Source organism: Xenopus laevis, chromosome 7L, assembly GCF_017654675.1.
Source record: "Xenopus laevis strain J_2021 chromosome 7L, Xenopus_laevis_v10.1, whole genome shotgun sequence".
Taxonomy (NCBI): Eukaryota; Metazoa; Chordata; class Amphibia; order Anura; family Pipidae; genus Xenopus; species Xenopus laevis.
The window spans coordinates 130,449,149-130,456,720 of NC_054383.1; the positions used below are offsets into that span (position 1 = coordinate 130,449,149).

Sequence of the window (7,572 nt, forward strand, 5' to 3'; positions counted from 1 at the left end):
CGACGAGGATGGGATTCGAATCAACGCGTGCAGAGCACAACAGATTAGCAGTCCATCGCCTTAACCACTCGGCCACCTCATCTCTGGTGAGGATGGGATATCGGTCTCAAACACACCGGACCAGTCACCATTCGGCCGCAAGACCATTTGACGGAAAGCATCCTTTATTTGCTCTAGATACCGGATCGAAACCCAAATTCTAGGTCGTATTTCCAGCCTGGCAAAAAAAACCTCTAGCGGAAAATACTTTCGATCCATCGACCTCTGAGTTATGGGCCCAGCATGCTTCCTTTGTGCCACTATGCTGCCCGCACGCCACGCACCAAGGTATTCTTGCTGAGTGTGGCACTTAGTAGGCACGCTTTATGCCTTGCCAGTCTTCGGAAAAGCGCCCAGTGCACATCGCCTACCACACCGCTTGCGATGGAGAAGACTGCCGCCTCGCCTGAATACGGCGCCTTACCTTCTGTCCTAAGATAAGATGCCTCATTTGTAGAGGCAATCCTTGGTGGTTAACACATTTGCAGCAGGAGAAATCAATTGACCCAACACCATTTGGCCCCAAAAAAACCCTTTGCCTCAAAACCCTTATTTGCTCTTGACAATGGATTTAAACTCAGATCCTGGGTTCTTTCCCCTGCCCGGCAAAAATCTTTAGTAGAGAATGGTTTCGAATCCATCGACCTCTGGGTTAGGCCCAGCCCCCGCTTCCGCTGCACCCTCTGCTCCGGTTCCATTCTGCCCCATGGCCGCAAAAACCACAGTAGTTTCGTTTGTGGCGCGGCCTGTGCACACGCCAAAAAGGGTCCTGAGGGGGTTAAGGTTAGAGGCCTCCTTTGGTAGAGGCAACCTCAGTGAATAACGCTTGCCACGGTTGAGCAAGATGAATTTCTGCAGGGGTTCCCCACGGTCACAGCAAGCCGGGCAGCCGGGCAGCCGTCGTCTCTGTGGCGCAATCGGTTAGCGCGTTGGCTGTTAAAAACCGGAAGGTTGGGGTTCGAGCCCACCCAGGGACGTCTTTTCCCTGCTGTTTTTGTGCTGTTGAAAATTCTAGCAATGCAGCGGGTAAACGGGGGCTTTCTCTTCTTTTGCGGGAAATTTATTGCAATCCCGGCGTGCCGTATTGCCTGACCAATGGGGTTCAGTGGGGGGGCAGATTTTGCAGACTCTCCAGCATTCCTTTTGGATCGCGACGGGGTCTGTCAAAATTGGGGGACCTTGTCTGCTTTTCCAAAGAGAGAGACAGACGTTTAACTTAACTGCTTTTTGAGCCAACAAGAAACCGCTTTGGCTCTCGGGGTGCGCTTGTCACACGAAATCCTGGAGAACTTTTAGCTAAACACACGGGATGGTTTGCTTTTTATTTATTTTTTTAAAAAGGGGGGCGGGCTCGGGCGGATTTGGAAACCCCTCGCACCCGAAGCGAGAATCATACTCCTAGACCAACGAGCCAGATCTTGGCCGCTGTGTCGGTTGAAACCATCAGTGCTTTCTGTACGATGCAAGGTGGGCCCGCAGGGGTTTGGTTGGCTGCAGGGCTGGTTCCTGCTAGCATATAACAGTCAACTGTTAGATCAGAGCCAAGAAAGAGCACGGACCTTTGCCCTCTTGGTTGACTAACGTGGCATTTTCCATTTAATTGTACTCTCTATGCAAGCAGACGCTACCTTTCCGAAACACTTTCTCGGGGCCTTTATGCCTTCACAAATTCATGGAATTCTATATCTAACTAAGTTGTGCAGAACACACGGGCTTAGCAAATCCTATTTTTTTTTCCCTTAAGGGACTCCTGTGTTGACATGTAAAACGCAAAAGGGTTGGCATTGATAACAATCGGCAAGTAGTTGCCAGCAGTGTGCCGATTCTCGCAAAATTGCAGCGGTGGGTTCGAACCCACGCCTCCAGAGAGACTGGAGCCTAAATCCAGCGCCTTTAGACCGCTCAGCCCGCTACCAGATGGGGACTGCCTCTTTTTTTTCAGCGACCGAAAAAAAAACAAAAAGACACCCACATTGGAAAACAAGAGCATTTTAAAACAAGGGGCGGCTTTACAAATACTGTGAAATAGAACCCTGAGCCGGGGCGGGTATTTGGGAGCTTCTGATCCCACGATGCGGCACCTACAGTTCTATGGTCACGGTCACCAGGAAAACCTCTCTTCCCCAAAAACCGGGCCCTGCGCAAGGTTTTGGGTTTTTTTTTTTTCCGATTTTGTATTGCCAGTCCCAGGGGCAGTTCTTCTTTAAAGTACCTATCTGAATTCCAGGGGCTCAGGAGATGCTGCTTTAGCATTAGGGGCTTCCTGCCTTCTAAAAGCCGACGTGGAAATGCAAAGGAAAACACACATCTTACCTTATGGCGTTACCAAGTTTCTTGTAAACCACGCCGACCGGTAATTTGACAGTCACATTGCCCCAGTTATGCTGTTCACCACAAGGTGGAACTGTAGTTGTGTAACGGGGGCGTTTGGAGTGTTCCTTTATGCACAAAAAGTTTGGCAGCGGTGGGATTCGAACCCACGCCCCCGAAGAGACTGGAGCCTTAATCCAGCACCTTAGACCGCCGGCCATGCTACCATCTACCTTTGACGCAAGCTTGCCCCTCTCCACACTTGCTAGAAAAAAACAGGCAAGGTTTCTTATTCTAGACCTTTTATTTCGGGGGAAACTTTGTTGACTGTGTGTCAGAAGTGCGTGGGTGTGTGTCAGCAGCGCATGGAAAAAGGGGCAGAGCATTTTCAGGGCAGTCGAAAAAACAGGGTCAGGGGCATTGTTTTGGTTGCTTTTAAGTTTGTTTTAATTACTTTTTTTTTTTTTTTAAAGCGTTGGGGCGCAAAACCAACGCCCCCAGAGAAACCGGCCACTTAGTCCAGCACCTTAAGTGGATCTGCCTGAACTCACCTCTACAACCAAAAGCAATCAGCTTTCCTACCCATTCAGAGAAGAGATAGATATAAAGGATCCGGTACGGAGGTAGAGGATGGGGAACGGATGCAAAGGCAAATGTTACCAACTTGCATCTTTTTCCACATGAACAGCTCGAGATTTTGGAGGATCCACCCAAAGAGTTGATGCTCCAGTGGAGCGTATTTTGAAAAACCGAACTCCAAACTGCCACCAAACATCTTCTACCTGCCTCGGAAGCCGTAGCCGCCTTGCCTCTCGTTTTCAACCGCTGGCAAGGGCACAAGCCTGCTCCGACTTCTCCAACAGTGTGGCACGCTGCGCAGCGCAGCAATTTTATTCTACATGCTATACAAGCCAACAAGAGTCGATGAAACATCTAAATCACGCACTCAATCAGCAAGAGGATGAAACGCAGCACACGACGAGGATGGGATTCGAACCCACGCGTGCAGAGCACAATGGATTAGCAGTCCATCGCCTTAACCACTCGGCCACCTCGTCTCTGGTCAGGCTGGGATATCGGTCTCAAACGCAGCGGACCAGCCACCATTCGGCCGCAAGGGCCATTTGACGGAAAGCCTCCTTTATTTGCTCTAGATACCGGATCGAAACCCAGATTCTAGGTCGTATTTCCAGCCTGGCAAAAAAAAACCTCTAGCGGAAAATGCTTTCGATCCATCGACCTCTGGGTTATGGGCCCAGCATGCTTCCTTTGTGCCACTATGCTGCCCGCACGCCACGCACCAAGGTATTCGTGCTGTGTGTGGCACTTAGTAGGGGGGCGATAGCTCTTCCAGCACGGTTTTTGCCTTGCCAGCCTTCGGAAAAGCGCCCAGTGCACATCGCCTACCACACCGCTTGCGATGGAGAGGACTGCCGCCTCGCCTGAATACGGCGCCTTACCTTCTGTCCTAAGGAGATAAAATAAGATGCCTCATTTGTAGAGGCAATCCTTGTGGTTAACATTTTTGGAGGAAAAAAACCCCCCCCCGCCCTTTTTTTAAAATTTTTTGCTTTACAAAAAAATGTTTTTCTTCTTTTCCCCAAATTTTTTCCCGGTGGTTTGCCCACCTTGGGTTATTTTTTTAAAACCCCCCTTTGGGGAAATCGAAAAAGGGGGCTTTTTGGGCCCCACAGAAACAAAAATTTTAAGGGGTTTTTAAAGGGCCCCCCCGGTCCCTTTTTCCCCCAAAAAATTTTTGAAAATTAAAACCCCCCGGGGCTTTTTTTTTTTAAAAAGGGGGGCTGGTTTAAAAACCAGGGGCTGGTTAACCCCCAGGCCTTCCCCCCTTTTTTAAAATTTCCGAGAAAAGGGGGGGTTTTTTTTTATTTTCCCTGGGTTTTATGGACCTTTTCGGGGGAAAAATTTTTTCCCCCCCGCAATTTTTTATCCCGGGGGGCCCAAAGGGATTTTCCAAAAAAGGGGCCAAAAAACCCCAACCCCGGCAAAAACCCGGGGCACCGGGTTGGCCCCAAACCAGCCCTTTTGGGAAAAAAAAGGGGCATTTATTAAAAGGGGGGGCCGTTTTGCCGGGCCCCCCCGGGGGCCAACACCCCCCAAGAGAAAACCGGCCCCGGCCCCAACCCAAAGGGGTTTTTTTCCCGGGGGGAAAAAAAAATTTTAAGGGTTTTTTTGGTTTAAATCCCAAAAAAAAACCCCAAAGGGGGGTTTTTCCCCTTTTTCCCTTTTTAAAAGGAAAAACCCGGGGCCCCAAAGAAAACCCCCCATTTAAAAAGATTTCCCCGGGGGGGGTTTTGGGTTTTTTCTGCCGGGGTTTTTAATATTCCCTTTGGGGCCCCCCCCCGGGGGGGCCCCCCCCCCCCGGGGGAAAAAAAAGGGAAAAACAGGCCCTTTAAATTTAAAATCTTTGCCCCCGGGAGCAAGGGGCCCCTTTTCCAAATTTGCGTTAAAAATAAAAATTTTTTGAAAACAGGTTTTTTAAATTTACAAACCCCCGGGGTTAAACGCAAAAACGCCAAAAATTTTTAGCCGGAAACCCCCTTTCCAAATTCCCAAAGGGGGGGAAAAAAAAATTTGGGCAAAACCCCACCGGGGGCTTTTTGGGCGAAATTCTTTTCCCCTAAAGGGGGCCCTTTTTGGGGGGCCCCCCGGGGGAAGTTTGGCTTTTTTTAAAAATTTTTTTTTTTGGGGGACCCCCCGGACCCCAAATTTTTCAGGCCGGGGGTGGAACCCCCCCAAAAAATCCCTTTTCCCTGGGGGGGGTTTTTGGCCCGAGGGGGAAAAAGGCCCCAAACCCCAAATTTTAAAAAAATTTTAAAACCGGGCGGAAAGGGGGGGTTTTAAAACCCGGGGGTTTTTGGGAAACGGGCCCCCTTTGGGGAAAAACCCCCGCCTTTAAACCCAAAGGTTGCCTTTTTAAGGGGGTTTTTTCCCCTTCCCAATTTCCCCCAAAAGCCCGGGGCCCCCTTTTTCCTTTAGCCAAAATTTGAAACTAAAAAAACGTTTTAAAAAAGGCCCCCCGGGGGAGTTTAAAACCCCCTGGGGCCCCGGGGGGCCCTTTTTTTAAAACTTCTGGGGGTTTTCCCAAAAAAAAAGGGGGGCCCCCCCAAAAAACCCCCTGGGCACAAAATTTTTTTTTTATGGATAAACCCTTTGGGGTTTTTTCCCCAAACCCGGGGGCTTTTTTCCCGGGGGTTTACGGGCCCCCCGGGCCCCGGGAGGGAAATTCCGGCCCCCGTGGGGGGGGAACCTTTGCCTTTTCCCCCCCCGACCCGGAGTTCCCAAATCGGGGGTTGGTTTCCCCAAAAAAATTTTCCCCCAGGGAATTTGGTTTTTTAAAACCTTTTTAAAAAAAAAGGGGGACTTGGCCCCAAGGGGCCCCTTTGTCCCTTTTAGTGCAAAAGGAAAAACCCCTTTTTCCCCCCCCCGGGGGAAAAACAAAAGGTTGGGGTTGCCCTTTTGGGGGCCCCCCCCCTTCCCCCCTTTTTCCCCCCCTTTTTCCCTTTTTTTTAAAAAATTTCGGCCGGGCCCCAAAAAAGGGGGAGGGGGGCCCCTTTTTTGGGGGGGTTTTTTCCCCCCCAAAAAAAAAACCCATTCCTTTTAAAACCCAAAAGGGGGGGGTTTTTTTTAAACGGTTCCCCCCTTTTTACCAAAAGGGAGGTTTCCCACCCAAAATTTCCCCTGGTTAAAATTTAAAAAAGGGGTTTTTTTTTTTTTTTTGCCAAATAAGGGCTTGGGGGGCCCGAATTTGGGGGGGTTTTTAAAAAATTTTGGGCGGTGCCCCAAAAGGGTCCCCTGGCCCTTAAACAAACCGTTCCCCTTTGGGGGAAGGGGAAAATTTTTCCCCTTTACAAAACCGGGAAATTTGGAAAGGTTTTTTTTTTTTATTTAAAGGGGGGTTTTTTGGAAACCCAAAAACCCACCCAACCCCCAAAACCTTTAAAAAGGCCCTTTGGGCCCCGGGGAAAAAAAAAAATTTTTTTGGGGGGGCCCCTTTAAAAAAAAATTTCCCTGTAATTAAAATTTCCGAAAGGGAAAAAACCCAAACCCCCCCTTTGGGGTTTTCTTTCCCCAATTTCCCCTTGAAAAGGGGGTTTTTTCCCCTTTCCCCCTTTTTTTTTTTGAAAAAAAAATTTTTTACTGGGGGCCCGCCTTTCCCGGTTTTGGGGGGGTTTTTAAACCCCTTTCTTTTTTCGGCAGTTTTTTTGGGTTTAAAAAACCCCGCGTGGGGCCCCCCCCAAGGAAATTTTAAAAAAAAGCGCTGAGTTTGTGCCCCTTTTTTTAACCAAAAAAAAGGGGGGCCGGGGAAAATTTCAATCCCGGGTTTTTTTTGGGGGAAAAACCCCGCCGGGGGGGGGGGGGCCGGCCCTTTTTTCAAAAGGGGGGGGGTTTGGGGGAAAACCTCCAAACCCCAAACCCCGCGGGGGTTTTTTTTTGGGGAGGGTTTCAAAGGGGGGGGGGGAAAATCTTTCTTTGGGGTTATTTTTGTTTCTTTGGGTTTCCCCTTTTTAAACCCCCCCTTTTTTAAAAAAAAAAACCATGGGGTTTTCCCCCCGGGGGAAAAATTTTTGGGGGTTTTTCCCAAAAGGGGGGGGTTTTTTTAAAAAGGGTTTTTTCCCTTTTTAAAGGGGGGGGCCCTTTTCACCCCGGAAAAAAAACCCCCCCGGGGTTGACCCCGCCCCCCACCCTACCCCCGGGGGGGCCCCCCTTCAAAAGGGAAAAAAAACAGGTCCCTTTTGGCCTTTTTGGGGGAAAAAAAAAGGCAAAGGGGCTGGGGGGGCCCCAAAAAAGGGGGGTTTTAAAAGGCCCCCCCCGGGCCCCGGGGGGCGGGTTTTTTTTTGAAATTTTTAAATTTTTTTTTTGCCCCGGGGGCCCCCCCAAACCCCCGGGGGGCCCCAAAAAGGCCCCCTTTTCTTCCCCCCCCCCGTTTTACACGGGGAAAAAAAGGGTGGGAAAAAAAAGGGGGCCGGGGGGAAAAAGGGCGGGAAAAAGGGGTTTTTCCCCAAAAAACCCAAAAAAATTTTTTCCCCCCCAAAAAAAACCCCACCCGTTTTAAAAATTTAAACCAAAAAACCCCCCCCTTTTGGAAATTAGGGGCCCCTTTTTTCCCCTAAGGGAAAAAACCCGGGTTTCCCTTAAAGGGCAAAAAATTTTGGAGGATCCACCAAGAGTCGATGCTCCAGTGGAGCGTATTTTGAAAAACTG

General features: G+C 49.6%; 2 non-coding genes across 2 annotated transcripts; both read right to left on the reverse strand.

Annotated features, from left to right (window-relative positions):
* trnas-gcu lies at window positions 1–82 on the reverse strand. Its single transcript has one exon. It is a non-coding gene; the product is annotated as a tRNA-Ser (tRNA).
* A 3,243-nt stretch (window positions 83–3,325) lies between these two features.
* On the reverse strand, window positions 3,326–3,407 carry trnas-gcu. The gene has a single exon. It is a non-coding gene; the product is annotated as a tRNA-Ser (tRNA).
* Between the last annotated feature and the right edge of the window lie 4,165 nt (window positions 3,408–7,572).